This window comes from Mus pahari, chromosome 7 (assembly GCF_900095145.1).
Source record: "Mus pahari chromosome 7, PAHARI_EIJ_v1.1, whole genome shotgun sequence".
Taxonomy (NCBI): domain Eukaryota; kingdom Metazoa; phylum Chordata; class Mammalia; order Rodentia; family Muridae; genus Mus; species Mus pahari.
Window position 1 is genome coordinate 44,651,633 of NC_034596.1, and position 24,161 is coordinate 44,675,793.

The window sequence follows — 24,161 nt, forward strand, 5'->3', positions numbered from 1 at the left end:
TTTTTTTTTTTCAGTGAAACATTATTATTGTTTCTCGGAGAATTTCACGTCATGCACTCTGGTTACCATCAGTTCTTCGTCCTTCCATGTCCACTCTACACTTGTGACCTCCCATGCCCTGAAAAAAGTAAAAATAAAAATTAGAAAAGAAAATAGAAACAATAAAAAGTGCAGTTTATGTTATCTGTATACTCACTGAAGCAAGGTCATTGGCTGGCCACCGGAAATGAAGTGAGACCTTCCCCTCCCACATCCTTGTCAGAAGCCATAATTTATGTTACACCTCAGCATCTTTCACTGGTGGCTTCCTGTCTACACTGCTACTTTTTGGGGAGGGTCAGGAGAAGAGCAGTTGGGGTGTGGGTAGGAGATGTAAATGAAGTCTTCCATGTTCCCCATTCTCAACTATGTGCACTTCTGTAGTCACCAATAGCACAGCAAAAGCAGTCTCCTCCTCTCACATCACAGTCAGGAGCATGGGATTCCACTTGGTCTTTTGGGCAGTACGGTCATGAACTCAGGCCCCTGCCGCAGGAGTACCACAAACCCAGACAAGGCCCTTGGAGGCAGCCCAGAGCATGGACATCAACACAGATTAAAGCTGCAGGATAGGCCAAGGACAACTGCATGGCAAGGAAGGACAATTCTCACTGACAGAATGTTGTAGAAAAAAACCCAAAACATGTGTGAGCCCCTGTTGGTAGCATACCAAGGAGAAGCTTATACCAGGCTGAAAGGGCAGTGCAATATGTCCCCTTTCACAGGTGTCACTTCACTTTCTTTGGAAACGTTTATGATGGCTAAGTGAGATTAAGATATATATGTTTTATATATAATTTCTGTCACCATGGAGGTGAGTAATATGTATTACCTTAGAAATATCTAAAGTACAATAGAACTTGATAACTTTACTGACTGTGTATTGTTTGCTACAGTGACCTCAGTCAAAGTGAGACAATCAAAATCCAAAACACCTTACAGAAAGTACCTTGCACAAGTCCTAGCAGTAGTTAGTGTAACACACATATACATACACTTTCAGTGACCGTGTCAGGGATTATGTTCTTAAGCAGAGTAATAGGGCAAGAATTCCAAGAATGTATGTTGGAAGAACAGGAGAATATGGGAAGGTTCAGACATACTCAAGATACACAGTCTTTAAAACTAAAATAAAAACAGATAGTCATCAATTCACTTAATTTAGTATAAATTTAATCTATGTAGAAACACTTAACAACAATATCTTGGATAACTCACTTTCACATACTTACTAGCTGGAACTCTTAAACAGAATTCTTACTCCTCAATTGACTTAGTCTTTAGTAAATATATCTGAGGCCAATTTTTCACATAGCCTCTCCGTATCTGGAAACTGAAAGTGGCATACAGGGCACCATGAGCAAACTCATCACCTGCTTCAAGTGTTAAGAGAACAAGAAAAGCAGAAAGGAAAGTGTCTCCTTCTAGCAAACACCCCCTGTGCAGAGCCAGAGCTTCCCAGGAGTGTACACACCATGCTCCTGCTTGATTAGAGGTTCCAGGGTGGCCTTGCATTTTAGAGATCAGGAGTTCTTTTTTAGTGTGACTGTCTCCCACGGGCTTGTCTGTCTCTTCGTTCTTGGAAGCCTGACAGTGACATCACGTAACTTTCTTCCCTCCTCTCTCCATGCTTTGGAAAAAGCTTTGTTTCCCCTACCTTGGCCCCCAGGATCTATTTTAAAGGCTGGTGAGGCTCGTTGCTTCACTGAGAGCCTACGGAGGTTATTCTGTCTGTGCCATGAAGAATGAGCCTCCCAAGTATGTGGTAGACAACCTAAGGGCTTTGCTGTGTGCTGTTAATGGCCAGTGCTATGAGCAGCTTGCATCAGCCCTTGTGAACATGTTAATTCTGGCTTAGTTATGCTAAACCTCGAAGGCCTGCCCTTTAAAAATTAAATTGACTGAACATAAATTATGCCAATCTCCTTCCTAAAGCCTTGCCACAGCTGTGAGAAAAGCTAAGCACAGATCAGTATGCACTGCCCGAGGACCTGCCCTTGGCTCTGGAGAAGTGGAAACTTTGTTTACACGTGTTTGGCTCTGTGGTGTGTCAAACTGCTGTCACAGTGAAGGCCCATCTTCTGAATAACATTTTAGGACTCTAGATACCTTCTCTTGAGGACATATCAGAAAATGTATCACCAAATTTGTTCCTAAAATATTGCAGGTCTAAACTTGTACTTTAAAATAACCCAGTCATCAGTACCTATGCATAATTACTGTTTGAAATGTCCTCCTATGTAAGATTGGGTGCTAACAACTTAAGAGACCAAGATGAAATATATGAAATAATCATTTTCAGATATTTTTTATTTATTTAATTGGCTTTTTGAAATGCATCTCCCTAACAGTTTTGGTTTATTATATTTAATTTAATTTTAAAATTATTTAAGTGTGTGTGTGTGTGTGTGTGTGTGTGTACATGAGCACTGATGCCTATGGGGGCTCTTATCAGATTTCATGAAGCTTGAGTCACAAGTACCTGACATAGGTACTTAGAACCAAACCTGGGTCTTCTGCAAGACCACCATGCATTCTTAACTACTAAGCCATTGATGTAGTACTTTTTATTAATTAAAAAAATTTTTTTTGACAGGTTGCTGTAGAAATGTCTTAGAATGCATGTGGGCTTATGAGTACAATTTGGGGGGGGAGTAAGTCCTCAATCTGTATGTCATGATCACTTTGGGGGCCACATTCAGATAGCCTGCATATTTACATTACAATTCATAACAGTAGCAAAATTACACTTATGAAGTAGCAATGAAATGATTTTATGGTTGAGGTCACAACAATATGGAAACAACAATATGAGGTACTGTATTTCAGGTTTGCAGCCATAGGAAAGTTGAGAATCGTGACTGACTTCACAGCATGTGGCTTCCAGGAGAACTCAGGGGTCAGGCTTGGAAGGTAGTACCTTTACCTGCTGAGCCTTCTTTCTAGCTCAGGTTGGATTTTTAAAAGCACTTAAGCCATCCCATTTTCTCATTCTAGATACTATAATCCCCAAATTATCAAGCTGAGCATGAATGGTGAGAACCCTGGATCATCATTGGAGTCCCTTTAATCTCAGAGCTTTCCATCCCCTTTACTAATTTCTCTTTCCTTCATATTTACCAATGCAAATGCCTTACGTTTTGGTGGCTTTTTCTCCTCCTTTCTGACTTCTCACTTTTCTCAGTTACTACTTTATTGCTATAAAGAGATCATGATGAAAATATGCTAGTAGCCCAGAAAGAACATTCCTTTTCCTAACAATGTGGTCATAAATATGGTAGGTAATCCTTTCTGAGCACCATTTTTCTCATTGCTAAAGTGAAGCAAATACTACCTGTCTTAGTCAGGGTTTCTATTCCTGCACAAACATCATGACCAAGAAGCAAGTTGGGGAGGAAAGAATTTATTCGGCTTACATTTCCATACTGCTGTTGATCACCAAAGGATGCAGGACTGGAACTCAAGCAGGTCAGAAATCAGGAGCTGATGCAGAAGCCATGGAGGGATGTTCTTTACTGGCTTGCTTCCCCTGGCTAGCTCAGCTTGCTCTCTTATAGAACCCAAGACTACCAGCCCAGGGATGATCCCACCCACAAGGAGCCTTTCCCCATTGATCACTAATTGAGAAAATACTTTACAGCTGGATCTCATGTAGGCATTTCCTCAACTAAAGCTCCTTTCTCTGTGAAAACTCCAGCTGTGTCAAGTTGACATAAAATTAGCCAGTATACTACCTGTCTCATAGAACCAAACACGAGAAGCAAATATCACATTGTTTTCAATTAGTATTCAGTAGGTTTCACTCCTCATTCTCATACTTTTTTATTAAGTATTACAGGAGAAAATCATGGGGTTCTCTATTTTATCTCATATTGCATTGCCATGCTTCTGGGGATAACTCAAGGAGGGATTTACAAGATGCCTCATCTTCAACTCTCCTTCAAATAAAATGTTCATCTTCCTGTTTGTGCCATGGTGTTCAAAGATCTTTTCTACCCTAATCACTTACCAGAAACTACTTGAAAAAAAAAAAAAAAACAAAAAACAGATGAAGTAAGTGGTGGCATATGGGGAAGGAAAATGCCAACACCATCATAGAAGAATAAATTCAAAATTCACAGCTTATCTCTTACCAGGTATAATCCATATCTGAAAGCATGTTTCCATACGTTAGACAAAGAGCTAAACAGGTAATTACAAATACACTTAGCATTCCTAAAGTGCTAATATCAGGTTGAACTAAAGTATAGGTTTGCATGTTATGATTGTGGGTATACCCAACTTAATCATTTGCATGTCTTTCTTGTGGGTTATTAAAAGAATAAGAAGAAAGATTTCTCAACCTATGACTTAGTGTATACGATGACTAAGTTGAGAAAAGGCATTCTTTAAAGTAATACTTAATACTTAAAATGCTTATTAATATCCCAGCTCTGTGCTTATAGTATATAGCACACACAAGCCATATATATAAAACTTTTGAACAGAAGTATGATTCTTCCATTACACATGAATGATTTGAAGACATCTGCTTTTGTTTAATGCAACCATTTCACTACCAGGGTCAACTAAACTGTATGGAATAAAAATAGATGTATAAAGAGAGAGACCTATTTTTAAAGCATATTTCAATCATTTCTAGTTAAGAAATGATATACTTTAGCCACAAAACAACTCAAACAATAAATTGTTAACCCCTCCACCATTTCATTTGGTCACTTCTGTTCAAAATAGAAATATTCTAGTAAAGCTATCTTTATTAGAGGGTTGGACATTAAAAACTCTTGCAACTGTTGTTGATCTCACTTTGTTAATTGTACATTTATACATACATGCAGAAGCTGTAGCTTTACTAAACATTGCATAGTATATTAGTGAGGAAAATGTAGGGGAAAAAAGAGTTTGTCTCACATTCCATTTGAGACAACACTGATTTATTCTGTTTTTCTGAATATTCATAACAGTAAATATTGTACAAAATGAAGATCATTTACTACATTATGTTACTAAGACCTCATTCCCAGCTCTTCAGTCTGTAACTGATAGATAATCTTTAAAAGCAGTGTTTTTGAAAAGTGTTATATATGCAAAGTAAAAGGAAGGAAATTATTTCAGATTGATCTCTAGAATGCATGTAATAAGGAGAAAGGGATAAAATAGCACTTCATTGTCTGTCTAGGGTATATAGAAATAAGGTAGAAAATTCTATTATGATACTTAGATATGCTAAATTATAGACACTAATTACATATGACAAAAGTACTATGTTTAACTGAATAATAGACATACTCAAAAGAAATAGGCAGATATGTTGGTTTCCTGAAATCTTTACCACTTGTTATGACTACTTAACAGAATTTCATTAAATAGTATTGATAAATAAAGCTGTCATAAAATAGGTCACTTAATAATTTAATAGTACTCAATATATTTTGGTATATAGTATTATAGACATACTTTTGTATCAATTCTCACTGGAAATTTTGAATACATCTTTCATTTAAATAGTTTTTTATTTTTATAATTTCATGCATGTATGCAATGTATCTTGATCATATAAATCCATCACTCTCCACTCCTCCAAAAGTCACCAATCCATCTTCCTATCACCAATGTGCTCTAATTTAAAATAATTTACTGAGCATAGTTATTGTCCCCTCCATGTACAGGAAGGTATGAAGTCATTTCTTGGAGCATGGACAACTTACCTCCAGTGGCCAAATACATGGGAATATTTTCCCTTCCCAAATAGTCACTAGCTTCTACTATTTCTTCGTGTCTCCCTCTGACATCTGTGCTGAAACATTAACTGATTTGAGCTTGTACAGATCTTTTGTGAGTAATTATAACTACTGTGAGATTATGAGTTCAAAAATTTTGTCATGTCCAGAAAATACCAATTCACAGTGTTCCTTTCCATCCTACAGTGTTTACATTCTTTCAACCCCCTCTTCCATATTTCCCAAGTCTAGGTGCAAGGTGGTTAGTTTAGATGTTTCATTTAGAACTCAACCTTCAAAATACTTTGAATTCTCCACACTTTGACCAAGTATGAGTTTCAGTAAGTACTAACCCCTGCAAAAGGAAGTTTCTATGGCCAAAGTTGAAAACAATCCATGGATATACAGATTGGGAAATAAGAAGGTAATTTGGCATCAAGACCATTTAACGAAACAATGATAGTGGGTTCCCATGGAAGGCTTTGGATACCTCCAGCTTTGTTTTTGCAGTATCAGGTAAAAATTGTTTTCTGTGGAACAGATGTCAAATCTAATCAGAAAACTGATGATTACAGTGAGATCACTATTGAAATGGTGCCCATACTTGCATTGGAAATTGGTATTGTAGCAAGCAGGGGATGACCACTGATAGCTTTTTTTGCCCCAGGAAGCTACACAACACATTATAACCCTACAAAAGCTGGTTCACAAAAAGGAAGTTTCTTATTCATTTTCATCATGATTTCCTTATGACCCCCAACAAGAAAACATAAGGGGTCTATAACAGCCAATATTTGTTGGGCAACCAAGAGCATTGAAAATATCTTGTGTGGTTTTAGGGTATCTAGGGCCTCACTCCCAATATTTAATAGGTATGATTTTTTTTTTGCCTAGCATGAGATTCTTATTTAGTAACCAATGTTGTTTTGTCATATTCCTATCTAACTCTGTGGGATACCTTTGTGTGTATAGCTACCTTTATTTTTTTTTTAATTATATTTTAAGTCAACTCACAAAGTAGTGTCTTTTCATACCATTTTCATGGTTGGTTTTTTTTTTTTTTTTTTTTTTAGCTTTAGTGAACCCACCCTAAGCCATTCCTATCATTCATCCCTAATTCTTATGACATAATAAATCTGTGCCTTCTTGGATTTCCCCTCTAATTTAAAACCACATTTTCCACTATTCCTTTTCCTAACAAGATTTCTTACCCACCCCTCTCCAACTTCTCATAAGCCCTTCAGGGCTTTCTCATCTCTTTAAATACTCTAAGCTAAACATATAAATCAAATATGTTGAAGCTAGGATCCACAGTGAGTGTGAACATACAGTATTTATCTTTCTGGGCTAAGGTTATTTCACTTAGAATCTCAGGGTTCCTATTGCTGTGATAAAGCACTATGACAAATAGCTTCTTTGGGAGAAATGACAAGAACTTAGGGCAGAAACATGGAGACAGGAACTGGAGCAGAAACCACAGAGGAGTACATCTTTTTGGATTGCTCCCCATGAGCTGGGGAGCCTACTTTACTATAGTTCCCAGAACAACCAGACCATGGGAGGCCCTATCTCTTGCAAATTGATCCATCTTAAATTCCAACCAAAAACAATGGAAGACACACATACACATGGAAACTGGACAATGTTCTAGGTCAAGGAAGAAATAAAGAAAGAAATTAAAAACTTTTTAGAATTTAATGAAAATGAAGACATATCATACCAAAACTTATGGGACACAATTAAAACAGTGGTAAGAAGAAAACTCATAGCTCTGAGTGCCTCTGAAAAGAAACTGGAAAGAGCTTACATTAATAGCTTGGCAGCACACCTGAAAGCTCTAGAACAAAAAAGAAGCAAATATACCCAAGAAGAGTAGACAACAGGAAATAATCAAACTCAGGGCTGAAATCAACAAAATAGAAACAAAAAGAACTATACAAAGAATCAACAAAACCAGGAGGTTGTTCTTTGAGAAAATCATAAAGGGGTTTATCTAAACCCTTAGCCTAACTAAACAGAGGGCACAGAGACAGTATTCAAATTAATAAAATCAGAAATGAAAAGGGAGACAAAACAATGGAAACAGTAGAAATTAAAAAAAAACATGAGATCCTACTATAAAAGTTTATATTTAACAAAATTGGAAAATCTGGATGAAATGGACAAATTTCTAGACACATACCAGTGCCAAAGTTAAACAGGATCAGATGAACCATCTAAACAGTTCCACAACCCCTAAACAAATAACAGCAGTCATTAGTAGTCTCCCAACCAAAAAAACCCAGGATCAGATGGGTTTAGTGAATAAGTCTATCAGACCTTTAAAGAAGACTTACGTCTTCTTTAATACCAAAACTATTTCACAACATAGAAACAAAAGGAACACTATCAAGTTCATTTTATGAAGACACAATTACATGTATAACGTATAACTAAACCTCACAAAGACCAAACAAAGAAAGAACTTCAGACCAATTTTCCTGTTTTTTTTTTTTTTTTTTTTTTTTTTTTTTTTTTTTAGGTCCATTTTTTTTTTTTGAGACAGGGTTTCTCTGTATAGCCCTGACTGTCCTGGAACTCACTTTGTAGACCAGGCTGACCTCAAACTCAAAAATCTGCTTGCCTCTGCCTCCTGAGTGCTAGGATTAAAGGCGTGTGCCACCACGCCCGGCCTCAGACCAATTTTCCTTATGAACAAAAATACCCAATATAATTCTTGCCAACTAAATCCAAGAGCACATCAAAATGATCATTCACCATGATCAAGTAGGCTTCACCCCAAGGATGCAAGGATGTTTCAATATACGGAAATCCATCAATGTAATTCAGTACATTAAAATACAAAACAAAACAAAAAACTCAACGAAAAAACCACATGATCATTTCATTAGATGCTGGAAATGCATTTGACAAAATTCAGCATCCCTTCATGTTAAAGTCTTGGAAACAATCAGGAATTCAAGACTCCTACCTAAACATAGTAAAAGCAATATACAGCAAACCAGTAGCCAACATCAAACTAAATGGAGAGAAACTTGAAGTAATTCCACTAAAATCAGGGACTACACAAGGTTACTCACACTCTCCCTATCTATTCAAAATAGTACTTGCACTTTTAACTAGAGCAATTAGACAACAAAAGGAAGTCAAAGAATACAAATTGGAAAGGAAGAAGTCAAAATATCACTATTTGCAGATGATATGATCATATACTAAATGACCCCCAAAATTTCATCAGAGAATGCCTAAACCTAATAAACAACTTCAGCAAAGTGGCTGGATATAAAATTAACTCACTTAGTAGTCTTCCTCTACTCAAAGGATAAACGGACTGAGAAAGAAATTAGGGAAATGACATCCTTAACAATAGTCACAAATAATATAAAATAAATTGGTGTGACTCTAACAAATCAAGTGAAAGGTCTGTATGACAAGACCGTCAAGTCTCTGAAGAAAGAAATCAAAGAAGATCTCAGAAGATGGAAATCTCTCCCATGCTCATGGATTGGCAGGACTAATAAAGTAAAAATGGACATCTTACCAAAAGCAATCTACATATTCAATGCAATCTCCATCAAAATTCCACTAAATTCTTTATAGAGTTAGAAAGAGCAATTTGCAAATTCCTTTGGAACCACAAAAAAGCCAGGATAACAGAAACTATTCTCAAAAATATAAGAACTTCTGGGGAAATAACCAACCCCAACTTCAAACTGTATTACAGAGTAATAGTAATAAAAATTTCATGGTATTGATACAAAGACAGGCAGGAAGATCAAAGGAATAAAATTGAAGATCCTGAAATGAACCCACACATATATGGTCACTCGATATTTGACAAAGGACTTAAAACCATCCAGCGGAAAGCAGACAGCATTTTTAACAAAAGGTGCTGGTTCAACTGGCAGTCTGCATGTTGAAAAATGCAAATCAATCCATTCTTATCTCCTTGTACAAAGCTCATTTCCAAGTGGATTCAGGACCTCCATATAAAACCAAATACACTGAAACTAATACAGGAGAAAGTGGAGAAGAGCCTCAAAAACATGGGCACAAGGGAAATTTTCCTGAACAGAACACCAATGGCTTATGCTCTAAGATAGAAAATCAACAAATGGGACCTCATAAAATTGCAAAGCTTCTGGAAGGCAAAAGACAATAGGGCAAAACTGCAACCAACAGATTGGAAAAGATCTTTACCATGCTACATCCGATAGTGGGCTAATATCCAACATATACAAGTCACTCAGGAAGTTACACTCCAGGGAATAGAATACCCCTATTAAAAAGGGGGGTAAAGAGCTAAACAAGGAATTTTCAACTAAAGAATATTGAATGGCTGAGAGCCCCCTAAAGAAATGTTCAACATCCTTAGTCATCAGGGAAATGCAAATCAAAAGAACCCTGAGATTCCACCTCACACCAGGCAGAATGGCTAAGATCAAAATCATAAGTGACAGCAGATACTGTCAAAGGATGTAGAGAAAGAAGAACACTCTTCCATTACTGGTACAATTGCAAGCTGGTTCAACCACTCTGGAAATCAGTTTGTTGGTTCTTCAGAAAATTGCACATAGTACTACCTAAGGACCCAGCTATACCATTCCTGGGCATATACCCAGAAGATACTCCAACATGCAATAAGGACACATGCTCCACTATGTTCATAGCAGCCATATTTGTAATAGCCAGAAGCTAGAAAGAACCCAGATGACCTTCAACAGAGGAATGGTTACAGAAAATGTGGAACATTTATTTACATAATGGAGTACTACTCAACTATTAAAAACAATGAATTCATGAAATTCTTAGGGAAATGGATGGAACTAGAAAATATCATCCTGAGTGAGGTAATCCAATCACAAAAGAACACACATGGTATGTACTTACTGATAAGTGGGTATTAGCCCAAAAGCTCCAACTAACAAGATACACTTCAGAGATAACATGAAGCTCAAGAAGAAGGAAGACCAGAGTGTGGGTGCTTTGGTTCTACGTAGAAGGAAAACAAAATGCTCACAGGAGCAAATATGGAGATAAAGTATAGAGCAGAGATCGAAGGAAAGGCCATCCAGAGATTGTCCCACCTGGGAATTCATCCCATATACAGTTACCAAAATCAGACAGGATTGTGGATGCCAAGAAATGCATGCTGACAGGATCCTAATATCCTGTCTCCTGAGAGGACCTACCAGAGCCATACAAACACAGAGGCAGATGCGCGAAACCAACCATTGGACTGAACGGCATCCCCAATAGTGGAGTTAGAGAAAGGACTGAAGGAGTTGAAGAGGTTTGCATCCCCATAGGAAGAACAACAATATCAACTAACCAGACCCCCTAGAGCTCCCAGGGACTAAGCCATTAACCAAGGAGTACACATGGCTCTAGCTGCATATGTATCAGATGATGGCCTTGTCAGGCATCAATGGGAGGAGAGGTCCTTGGTCCTATGAAGGCTGCATAGATGCCCCAGTATAGAGGAACTAAGGGTGGGGAGGTGGGAGTGGGTTGGTGAGTGGATGAACACCCTCATAGAAGCAAGAAGAGGGAGGATGGGATAGGAAGTTTTGGTGGGGGCACCGGGAAAGGGGATAACATTTAAAATGTAAATAAAGAAAATACCCAATTAAAAAAAAAGACTTTATATATGCTAAATACTGTATTGTACTTCCGACTTTTTCCTCTAAGAGTTTAAGGTTTTATGTTGAGAGCACAGAGGTTTATAACATCATCTAGTAGCTATGTTTGTGTGGCCTTTTGTTCATTGATCTATGTGTGTGTTTGCTCTGATAGTGTACTGATTTTTCTTAACACAATATTGAGTATGGTGATACATCCTAGAGCATCCCCTTTTCTCGTCATCGTTTTAGCAGTTTTTAGGTCTGTTGTATGCCTCCATGTAAATGTGAAGATTTTTTTCTTTTTATTTCTGTGAGAAATTGAGTTGACATTATTATTGTGATTGGACTGAATGTGCAGGATGCTTTTAGTAGGATGGCTGTTTATGCAATGTATCTTGCTGCCTTCGATATACCCACTTGTTTTGCACATTTAATGATTCAATTAGACTACGATAAGGGGAGAGTTTGTTTTGTTTTGTTTTGTTTTGTTTTTCCTAGTCTTTCTGTCCTAAATGGTTCTTTAATCAAGATCACCTCCTGTTTTTCCTTCGAGAATTTTTTTTTGCTATAGATCTTACAAGATGTTTTCTATTTCTTTAGAACATGATTATTCTTCTGTTTCCTATATCTACAACTCTTGATTTTTTTCTCTTTTCAAAGTGTTGCATTTATTTTTATATTTCTAAATATTTGGTAATATCTTCTTAGAATTTTGCCCTTGTTCCAGTTTCTCCACCTTAGTTTCAAACTCATCTATCCTCTCTGCTTCTTGATGAAATGTTGCAGGTTTTTTCTTACTCTTTCCTTCAGTCTGTGCTCCACACTTTGTTTCTGTATTTCCTCCTGTAAGTATTTTGTTTCTCCTTCTAAAAAGGACTGAAGCACCCACACTTTGTTCTTCCTTCTTCTTGGGCTTCAGGTGGTCTGTGAATTCTATGTTGGATATTCCAAGCTTTTGGGCTAACATCCATTTATCAGTGAGTGCTTACCATGTGTGTACTTTTGTGACTGGGTTACCTCACTCAGAATGATATTTTATATTCAACCCCATAGGAACAACAACAGTATCCCCCCTCCCCCAACCCAGAGCTCCCACGGACTAAACCACCAACCAAAAAGTACACATGGAGGAACCCATGGCTCCAGCCGCATTTGTAGCAGAGGATGGGCTTCTTGGGCATTAGTGGTAGGAGAGGCCCTTGGTCCTATAAAGGCTCGATACCCCAGTGTAGGAGAATGCCAGAATGCAGAGGCAGGGAGGCAGGAGTAGGTGGGTGGAAGAACACTCATAGAACCAGGGGAGAGGGGATGGGATAGGGGGTTTCCTGTGAAGGAGGATAACATTTAAAATGTAAATAACGAAAATATCCAATAAAAAGAAGTAAAGAAAGCCCGCTGAACCCTGGAATGCATTCTGTTCTTCTTCCTGAGGCCATGTGACCAGCCATCTCCTCCTCTTGCTGCCATGCCTTCTTGACTGGGGAGGGGGTATAGACTTTGGAACCATAAGGCCAAAACAAAAAAAATTTTTTTTCATTTCTTGAGTTCCTTTTTTGTTACTTGGTCTCAGGATACAAGAAGCTAATCTGTTTAGTGAGGTAAAAAATTTGACCATCACTATTTCCATCTGCAGAATTCCCCAAACTGTGCAATATTAGCATCAAGGAAGAAGAATATAATATAAACCACAAATGTTTGAGATAATTTTATGCATGATGTTTATAAATGAAAATAAACACTTAGATTGAATTATCTGAGCATACCACATAAAATAGTTGAAATTTTGCTTCTAGAGTTGACTATTTGGTTTTTATTATAGGGAACCACTTAGTTCCCTGACAAAGCATAAAACAAAACAAAACAAAACAAAAAAAAACAATGATATTTAGGCTCTGGTTTCTTAATTCTGTTATACTTGGACATAAATTGTTCCTTCTTAGTTGTCTCCTTTAGGTTTAATAAACTGGCCTCAATATGAATGCCATATTTTTCATTTAAGAGATCTTGAGCCTTTTAAGTTATGTTTTTATGACTTTTTTCTACCTTATTGAGATTTTTCTCTAAGGACTAATGCAGTTTTAGCAATGCTTTCGTTACGTGAATACAGAGTGCATGGCCTGCCACACAGCTGGATGGCTGTCTCTACAACTACAAATACACAAAATGTACTGTGTAAAGCTCTCTACAAGTACTCCATGTCTGTTGCTGAATTTGACATAGAAGAGTTTCAATAGATTTTCTTCATTGTTTCCCTAGTAAAAGGTTGTTTGACATTTGCTATTTGTCATAAGAAACATTTCATGATGAGTTTTGCATACAAAGAGCCACCTTCTTTAGTGCCCCTATCTTATTCTTAGTGGGAAAAATGCACTCTAGGCTCTGTGTCCCTAAGGTTTCACATTTATTCAGAAGTTATATCCTGTTGAGTTGTTTCTTACATCAGTTTATACCATTTATTATTTTCTCTATTGCTTTTTTTATTAATGTATTTGTTTATTTCCTTTACATCCCAATATTAGCCCCTCTCCTCCCAGTCCCCCTTCGACAGTGTCTTGTCCATTTTCCCATCCAATTCATCTCTGAGAAGGGGGAGCCCCCATTATGTATCACCCGACCCTGACACATCATGTATCTGTAGCACTAGGTGCGTCCTCTCCCACTGAGGCCACACAAGGCAGCTCAGTTAGGGGAACTGGATCCACAGGCAGGCAGCAGTCTCAGGGACAGCCTCCCACCAGTTGTTTGGTGACCCACATGAAGACCAAACTGCACATCTGCTACATATGTATGGCAGCGGTTGAGGACTAGGTCCAGCCCATGTTATATCTGTGTTTGGTGGTTCAGTCTCTTAGAGCCATCACAGGTCCAGGTTAGTTGACTCTCTTGGGCTTTCTGTGGAGTCCCTATCCTCTTTGGGCCTCTCAGTCCTTCTCCTGACTCTTCCATAAGACTCCATAAGCTCCATCTAATGTTTGGCTGTGGGTCTCTGCATCTGTTTCCATCTGCTGTTGGGTGCTGGGTGGGGCCTCTCAGCAGACAGTTATGCTAGGATTCTCTCTGCAAAGATAACAGAGTATTGTTAATAGTGCCAGGTGTTTGTTCTTGCCAATGAGATGAGTCTCAATTTGGGCCAGTCATGGGTTGGCCATCCCACCCCCAGGTGTCTACTCCTTTATTTGTCCCTCATCATGTAGGCAGGACACATTTTTCGGTCGAAGGTTTTGTGGGTAAATTGCTGTTCTTATCCCTTCACTGAAAGTCCTGCCTGGATACAGGAAATGGCCACTTGGAGGTCCATATCCCTCACTGTTTGGAGACTCAGGTAGAGTCAGCTGCATAGACTCCCTGCCTCCACCCACATGCTGGTCCAGGTATCAGGCAAATCCCAGAGAAGCATTCTCCTGCACACCTCTGTTTACTGTTCTTTATGTCCTGCTTTCCCTATACCTGATACGCCCCTATGCTCCCCTCCCCATCTGTTCTCTTAGTCACTTCCCTCTCTCCATCCACTTCTGTTATCTATTTTATTTCTTCTTCAGAGAAAGATTCAAGCATTCCCCCTTGGCCCTCCTTGTTATTTGGTTTCTTTGGGTCTATGAATTTTATTATGTCTATCCTGATCTTCATGCCTAATATTTACTTTTCAGTGAGTACATACCATGCTTGTCCTTTTGAATCTGATTACCTCAAGATGATATCTTCTAGTTTGATTACAAATTACAGCACCGTGCTACATTTTTCTTTTAAAACTTTTAGCCATCCAAATACAATTAATTAAAAATATTTTTTAACTATTCTATCATATCCATGTTTTATTTATTAGAAAAAGATAAAGTAATGAGATAAATTGAAACTACATAGCACTGAATCTAGAATATGAAAAATTATGGTAAGACATAAATAAATGCATAGGAGGGACAAACATCAGAGTTCAGAGGTAATTTCATTTGAGAAGCAGGTGTGTGACTATATTGACATTTCACTACTTGATGTAGAAATTCATGATTATATGAATGATTATAAAATATAATGGAGACGATATTAAGATAGCAGGATTAAACTATAGTATGGAGCTGATGAGACAGTTGAGCAGGTAACGTACTTCCTGTGCAAGCCTGGCAACTTGATTTCAATCCTGGAAGCCTCATAAAGGGGAACGGAGTAAAACAGCTCCACAAATCTGTTTTCTGACCTCCTCAAATGCTATATAACATGTATACTCCATACACAGTGATAAAATAAATAAAATATACATATGTAATATCAATGTTTAATAAAATAAATGCATAATAAGAGTTCAGAATTGCTTCTAAATTATTTTTAGGCAATAATATAGGTTGTTGATTGTTGAGGAAATAATATGATAAAATTATAGTTATATAAGGACACAGAGATATCTTTTTCTATATATGAACTCTCATAGAAGCTCATAAGTCTGGGGGAAGGTTGACTTTCTCCAAGTTTAAAGAGTAAACAACTTTGAAAAAGATAAAATTATAGTTGAAATGCTAATACCCTCAATGGCTGACAGTAGAACATGGGGACTCAGACCATAGTCCTCTTCATGACTCCTCTTGGTGTGTCTTTTCTCCTAGCAACCTGAGAAAATACAGTTGACAGTATCTGCTCCAATCAGAATAATGCTAATGCCTTGCTCACAATAGATGTTCAGTAAAGAATTACCAATGATAAAGAGAGTACTCGGATTGCAATGCAAATGATGTGGTAGGCTTTTGTTCTTGGTAGTACTTATTTATTTTGGCAATGTTCATCTAGGCATTATTTTTTGAATGAATTAAACTTCTACTTGGCAATATTTATTAAAATTCATGCTGCCAACACTTGTTCCTTTTCTGCTTTTTAATTGTGGTTAAATAAAGATAGCTTGTGGTCTAGGAACATTTTAAAAATAACTTTATCATATCATTGTACAAATATACTCTGACTGTATGTTCTACTCTATAAGTACATCAAATTATTATTTTTTGCCTATACTGCTACTTGAATGTGGAATATGTCTATGGTGAATATGACTTTTCAGTATATTGTGATTTTTGAAGAGCTATCAGGTTGACTGACTTATTCTAGTGAACGCTGGAGAGGAAGAGTGTAGGTTTTCTTTGGCATAAAATAACCGCAACCTGGCCCCTAGCAGTGCCATTTAGCAGCAGCGCGTTTGCATGTAGGGTAGAGGCTTGGAAAGCAGTATTCTGAAATCAGGATTTCTTTGTTTCTTGTGCGTGTGTGTGTGTGTGTGTGTGTGTGTGTGTGTGTGTGTGTGTGTAAGGACCTCTTTATGTGAGCTTCAGACTGACTGCTTTTGCTTGATGAGTCTTAGTGTCACAGCATACACAGTGACAACTACTAAAATCATGATTTCTACTACGTATCATCATCATCATCAACAACAACAGCAACAACAACAAGAATAACAACAACAACAATAACATATTTTTTTTTAATATTTCCAGTTGGGCAGGCTATCCATCTGACTTTGAAACTCTATGTATAACTATGAAACAAAATTTTATTTAATCTCAAAGAGAGATAAGGGGTAAAAAAAGCTCCTTCTGCAGTGTTTGCGCAGAACTTGAACTACACTTAACTCTCTCTTTGATGCTTTGATATATGTGGTTCTGTGAATATTTCTTTTTACCCTAGAACATCCAGAAAGTCTGTCAGAGCTATATGTATGTATTCCTACAAAATAAATTTACCCAAAATTAGAGTGGAGTCTGGTCAGATGACTCAGTGGATGAAGTGCTTGGTAAGCAATTGTGAGGACCAAAGTTTGAATCCCCAGAGTCCATGTAAAATCTATGTGGGTTAGGAGTGCCTGCAATGCTTGTGTGTAAGAAGCAGAGGTAGTTGTCCCCTTGTCAAGCAAGTGGCTAGCTATACTAGACAGAATCAGATATCTCTGGGTAGAATTGAGATACATTCCCTCAATATCAATATATAAAGAATGATCAGGCAAGATATCTATCTCTGGCCTACACACATATGTGCACCCACACACATCTGAGAATATAAACACATACACACAAATGTTTACACGTCAAAAGGAAAAGACAAGGGAAAAGAAAACAGACTGGACATTCTTGAAAATTTGAAAGGAAAATTGACTCTGGAGAGTCAAGTTAAGATAAAGCATAAGTCAGAACACTATATAACACTTGCCAATAATGCCTCAGCCAAGGCTGGCTGGGACTTTGTGCCATCTCCACTCTCCATGCTGAGACTTTGTCTGACGTGAGCTTGCACAAGTCTTACGCACACTGTCACAACCTCTGTGAATTGGTATGGGTAGCTGCCCTGCTATGTAGACAACACTGTTTCTCTGCAGTCAATCTCTATCTCTGGATATTACACTCTTTCCATCTCCTCTTCTCCAAGGATCCCTGAGCCCAAGGAGAGAGGGCTGTGATGTAAATGTATCACTTAGAGCTGAGTTTTCTTCAATCTTGTCTACTCTGCACCTCAATCATTCATGGATCTTGGTAAATCTCTATATATTATAAGAAGAAGCTCCCGTAATAAAGGTTAGGAGTTGGGACATGTACCACTGGAAAGCCACCTATCCAAGGATGTATCAGCAGAACAAATTGAACTACCTGCGCTAAAATATAAGAGGTTACACAGGTAGAAGAGAATGGTTGGATCTTTGAGGAATTGGGGGAAGGGTGAATATTTTGATCAAAGTACATCCTATGAAATTCTCAAAGAAATAATAAAAAGAATACTGTACAGCATTAATTCTAAAAATAGGAGCAAACACAGAGTACTCATTATGAAAATACTGAAAAGTGGTCTTCTTGATGAAGATATTCAGAACATAGAAAAAAGTTCTTAAAATACAAAGGAAACCTGTGATGTGGAAGAGAGTTACCAGATCTGCCATGAATACATTTCTAAGAGAAACTTGCTGAATGAAATCGGAACTGATTTCGAAGTGTTTGCTAGTTAAACAGCAGAACTGTTAATCTGCCATAGAAAACTTTGGGACATTGGCTTGAGAATTACTGAATGCCGATGGAAAAAAAAAAAGCATTTGATGAATCTTATATTTATAATCTGTGTAGCTGTCCAGCAGCCAAAAATGAACTGGTTACCTGAAAGGGAGGCTGGAAAGGAAGAAGACCAAAGGAGTGGGAGGCTAGAGAAGGATGAAGCCAAGACTCTGATCAAGACTCAAAGTTTAATATTTAGCACTGTATTTGTATAGGGAGAGCCCTCAGACCCTTCCTTTGTTTCAGCTGGATTATGTTGCAAAGCAAGCTCAGCAGGCAGTGTGCTCCTGTAGGAAACTGTAGGTGGAAAGTGGAAGATTCCACATAAATCGGTGGAAGGCCAACTGTGGCAAACACTTAAGGTCTATTTAGCCTGCTTAAGGCTGGAGGAAAGGCACAAATCTGGTTGGATTTTTATTTTGTATTTAAAAGCAAAGTTCAAAAGCCCTTTGACATGTAGAGGGACACAAGTATGTCCACAGGACGGGCGAAATATAGTCATAGTGATTTCAAATTGCTTGTAGATAATACATTCCTCTAACCTCCACAGTTAACACAGACTCATACAATGTATAGGTGTGAGAGAAAAACAGAGAAGTTTGGGCAGATGGCTCTTGCCTTTGTCAAATAACTACAGAGAGCTCATACCTTGATGAAGGGATAAGCTGTATTACTTAAGCGCACTGAGAAAATTAAATGAAGATTTTAATTTTATTAATGCAATTTGCAAAGGAATTCCTTAGCTTAAAAACAGATTGTTCAGTAAAATTAATTTGAAATACAAATGTCTTGCATTTGCTGCCAAAATAAGGGCAACAGGATGGTGCAAAATGAAAGCTCTGTGAGAATGTGCAGACTGACTATTTGGTCCTATGGTTGAGGATTTAATTGATTAGTACTAGTACAAAAATAAAATAAGCAGAAAAGCTCACAAAAGAGATCAAGAGGAAAAGTATCTAATTTTTTCCAAAGTATTTTACACTTAAGTTTCTGGGAGTTAAACTCATTTTTACATGTTTCATTTTGTTTTCATTTTAGAAAAATGTAAAGATGATTATCAATGAACTCTACAATAAAGTTGGAAGTAATTTATAAGCCATTTATTTAAATTTATATATATAAAATTACATATATATATATATATATATATATATATATATATATATATATATATATATATATATTTCTTAAGTGTACATGATTTTTCCCACATGGTCATACCCTTGGCCTTGCACACAATAGGCACTTTCTGTACCACTAAATCACAACTACAACTTGCTATTTTGTTATAAGAGTACTGCTTTTCTCTCTTCATTTTTTGCAGCTTTGAATTTAGCACAGAATGGCTAAATTTTATTGTTTTTATATGTATGAGTGTTTTACATGTATTATGTCAGTGCACAACTTGCATGCAGTAACCAGAGAGGATGTTTGATATGCTTGAAAGTTATAAACTATGGTGAGTTATCATGTAGGTGTGGAAAATCAAGCCCCGAATCTCTGGAAGTGTAGCCAGTGTTCTCGAGTGCTGGCCCATCTCTCCATCCCCCAAATTTGCTAAAGTAACATCCAGTTCTAAGACTGTTAGTTAATTAAATCCAAAATGGGCATTGAGAGTAGTTATTATTACACTGAAATTAGTAATACAGTAGCTAAACTGGGTACTTATAAAGATTTATAAATGTTTGTTTTTATCTGACTTTAAAGATGTGATGACCTCACAAATGAACATCTGGAGAATCAACCTATTATTTAATTTAAAAAGTTAACTTATAGATTAATGATGTATTAAGAGAGGATGTTAAGAATTCACTCTGCTCTTAGAATTGCAACATGAGAAGGAAAGGGATAATCACCGTCTACACTTGTGGGGAGAAAAAGACTTCTTTTAGTTTCTAGGCTGATTTGTGACCTGTTTGAAACTTGTCGCCGTGTTTCATGGTTTGTTTTAAGCTAAATAGTAGAAAGTACAGACAGAGGAAAAACTTGCAATATATACTGCCTGTAATTAAAAATGGAAAGGAAATCAGACCAAGTTTTTATTTTGAAGTTTCATTGAAGCAGGAGCCAGAATTATGTCTGAACCTCCAAAATACTATTTTCATGTGAAGAAGAATCTTTGTATGATAAACACTTTATCCCAAATTTCTTCTTAGAAAAATTAAAGTAGGAAAACAAATCTTATGAGCTAAATGTGCCAGAAATATTTTGGTTTATGGAAAATACATTTGTCACCCACTTCTTTTGCAGTCCCACCCACTTCAAGGCTGACTCAATAGGTGGAGCAGGTGTTATGGTCCCAGTGAGCTCATGGGGTTGGAGAGCTCCTTGTCTTGCCTGTCACCCTTTAGCTCTGACTCTTCAGCCCATAGGGTGTGGGGGGCACTTGCTGTGCTGTGCAAAATGTAATGCCATTGTACATGAACTAAAGGCAGTCATTTTGCGTTGCGTTACTTTGCGTTATTGTGATTGTTAAGTACATCAGGTTGTAGAGTAAATGGTACTTCTTAAGAGACTTTGTGTTAGTCAGAGAAAGTCTCTTAAAATGTATGCTCTTTTATAATGGCTGAACACATGTTTCCTGCTTATTAAACTCCACAGCACTTAAATCTAGGCGTTATTTTGTTCAGTGTTGGATCAAATATTAAATTCATTTATTCATTATTTACTGTGTAGTGCTTTAAATTTAGAGCAGTGTTTCTCAACCTGTGGCCCGTGACTCCTTTGGCATCTGACAACATTTTCATGGGGGTCACCTAAGACCACTGAAAATACCAATATTTAAATTATGATTCATAGCAGACATAGCAAAATTACAGTTATGAAGTAGCAACAAAAATAATTTTATGGCTCAGGTCACCACATCATGAAGGTTCGCAGCATTAGAAACACCAAGAACCACTGCTTTAGTGATCTTTGTGTGGATTTTTTTTTTTTTTGAACAGAAAATTCAGAGTGTGAAATTCATTAATTCTTATTCTACAGGTGAATGCATTCTTTATCCCATTAGAATATATATATATATATATATATATATATATATATATATATATATATATATTCTGTGAAATGGTTTGGATAAGGGGGAATAATCTTCATGATCAAGTTGACTAGAATTTGGTGTTACCTAGGAAACCCACCTTTGGAGAATGTTTCCAGAGAGGTTTAACTAAGGAAGGAATATTTTCTCTGTGTATGGGTAGCACTGTCTGTCTCATCGGCTAGATTTTCAGACTATAAAAAAGGGGAAATGGAGGAATCCTGCTAAACACTAGCAGTCATAGCTCTCAGCTGCCTTGCTGCACAGGAACTAGCTGGTCATCTGCCTCCTGCTGTGATGGGCTTTCTATTACTAAGAATATGGTGAGTCAGAATTAACCCTTCCTCCTCTAAGTTGCCATTGTCAGGTTGTCAGTACTTTGTCCCATAAGACTGTTAGCTATTGCAATTGGTTGAACGTAATCATGAGAGCTCATTGTTAAATTCAATGAACAAAACAAAATCATATATCTGTGAGTACCAGTATTTTCTTGTTTCTTAGTGAGCCTAATTTTAGTCAATGAATTTAGCCTAAATTTTCTTAGTCAAACAGTGAGTTTACCTTCCTTATAGAGAAAGCATGTTATAGCTGAGAAAATGTAGACTCCAAAGACTCCCTTCATTCTTAAAAAAAAAAACCCTCAGTTGTTATACTTTAGTAAAAACTGAACATTACAATGTAATAAAAATGTAAGATACCAATATTTAATCCATTATGAAGGATTAAAAGAAACTGAGCAGAAATGAATTCAATAATTAATAAGACTATACCTTTTAAATACCTTACATAAACTTATTTATGCCAGAGTTAAAAATATCTGCTTCTTCTTATAGTTTGTTAAAGTTTGTTTGATATAGTAATTACCTGTAGCTAATTTTCTAAAGTGGGAATAGAAAACTAGATAGTTTTTTTTCATAAATAAATCTCTTTTAGATGATATGTGTGGCTAGTGACACAGAGATTCTGCATGTGTGTCACTTTTGCAAAGGATTTTCATAGGATTAATATACAATGACAAATGGATTCCATTTTAATGGAAAATTATGAAGTTTATAATACATAATTATACGGATGAGTCTGCAAAAATAATGGTAAGGAAAATTGTCTTTTCCAGGTTATCCTTTTTTTACTATTGCTAAAACGTCCATCACTGAATGGAGTCAGGGAAGGAACTCAAGTCCAGAAGCTGAGAACAGAACCTGAAATGGAGGCTACTGAGGAGTGCTGTGTACTGCTTTGCTCCTCTTGGTTGCTCATTTTACTTTTTTTTAGTTTCCAGGACCACCTGGCATAGGATAGGATTTTCCACAAACAGACAAAGGCCCTCCTATATCAATCATTAATCAGTAAAAAGTCAAGTGACCTCAGGTCAGTTTGGCAGAGATATGTTCTCAGATGAGGTTCACTCTTTCCAAATGACTCTAGCTTGTACTACATATGAAAAATAAACAATCAGTCCCATAATACCAAAACATAACCAGCAACAATTTTAGTATTAAGTTAGCTTATTACACCAGATTTTAATCAATTTAGCAACTCCATTGGTATTTATTCAAGTACAGCAGTGTTTAGTGTTGTAATACAATCAAAATATTGCTTTTCAAAAGATGTTAAATGAAGGGTTCTTTTAAATATATTTGTTTTTAGATGACAACAGATTTTGTTTGCTCCCACCACAATGTTGTATAACAACTGTCCCTCTCTCTTCCTTCAATATATTATAAACTGATTTTATATAATAGATTTATGAAATAAATGTGGTGTTGTGGTTCTAGGCTATGCGAAACTGAGTGTTTCAAGCTGTTCATTTGACAACATTTGGCTCCAATTTCATCTACTTCACATGTTTCACTTGCTCGTAAGTTACATCCTTAAAGCGTAAGGGAAGAATGCCAAGAAAGCCAAAATCTGTTAATATATGTATGTTTTCTCATTTTAGATTTCTGTCAATGTTCCATCTATCAAAACCAAATTATATGGCCAATGCAGTTATCAAAGAGGTGAGGGAATATAGAGTTCACACTGTCCTCAGAGACCCTGCCAAGTCAAACACAGATGTATGGAGATAACAAACATAAAAGAAAGGAGAGAAATGATCCTATCTAGTCCAGTATCCCTCACGGTTACTCCTCAGAAAATACTTCAGTCATATTTTCTTACAGTTAGGTGAACCTATGTGTGTAAGGGATAGCAGGGTACAAAGTGAGCAGTCACCAAAGCAAACCCAGTTCTTGGCTCACAGTGCCTGTCCCACCGTGATTCGTGCTCATCTCATGTCCTTGGCCATTCATGAACATAGGTGTATTCTGAGGCTAGAATAATGCGCTGAGCTTTGCAGTCAGGGGGATCTGGCGTTTAATTTCTAGTGGCAACTCTATTAATACAAGCTCGTGTTGGTCTGTGACATTAAGGATAAATACACCTGCAATCCAGAATTTAGCGGAGTGAGGCAAGACGATGGAGCGGGATGAAGAGTGCTAGGCTAGGCCAGCCCGTGTCGATAGTTCATTCAGTGTCGGACTGGACTAAATAGTAAAGTCTTGTTCCAAAGGAACCAAAACCTAAGAAGAGAAGCTTTCATACTGTTAATTATAGTTCATTATAGTTCGCTCATTATTAATGACTCTGCTTCTAAATATTTAGCATAAATATTCATGTGTCTAACTTAATTTTAATCAAGACTCAAAAAAGTTTCCTGGAGAAAAAGACTACCTTCAACAATCCAATG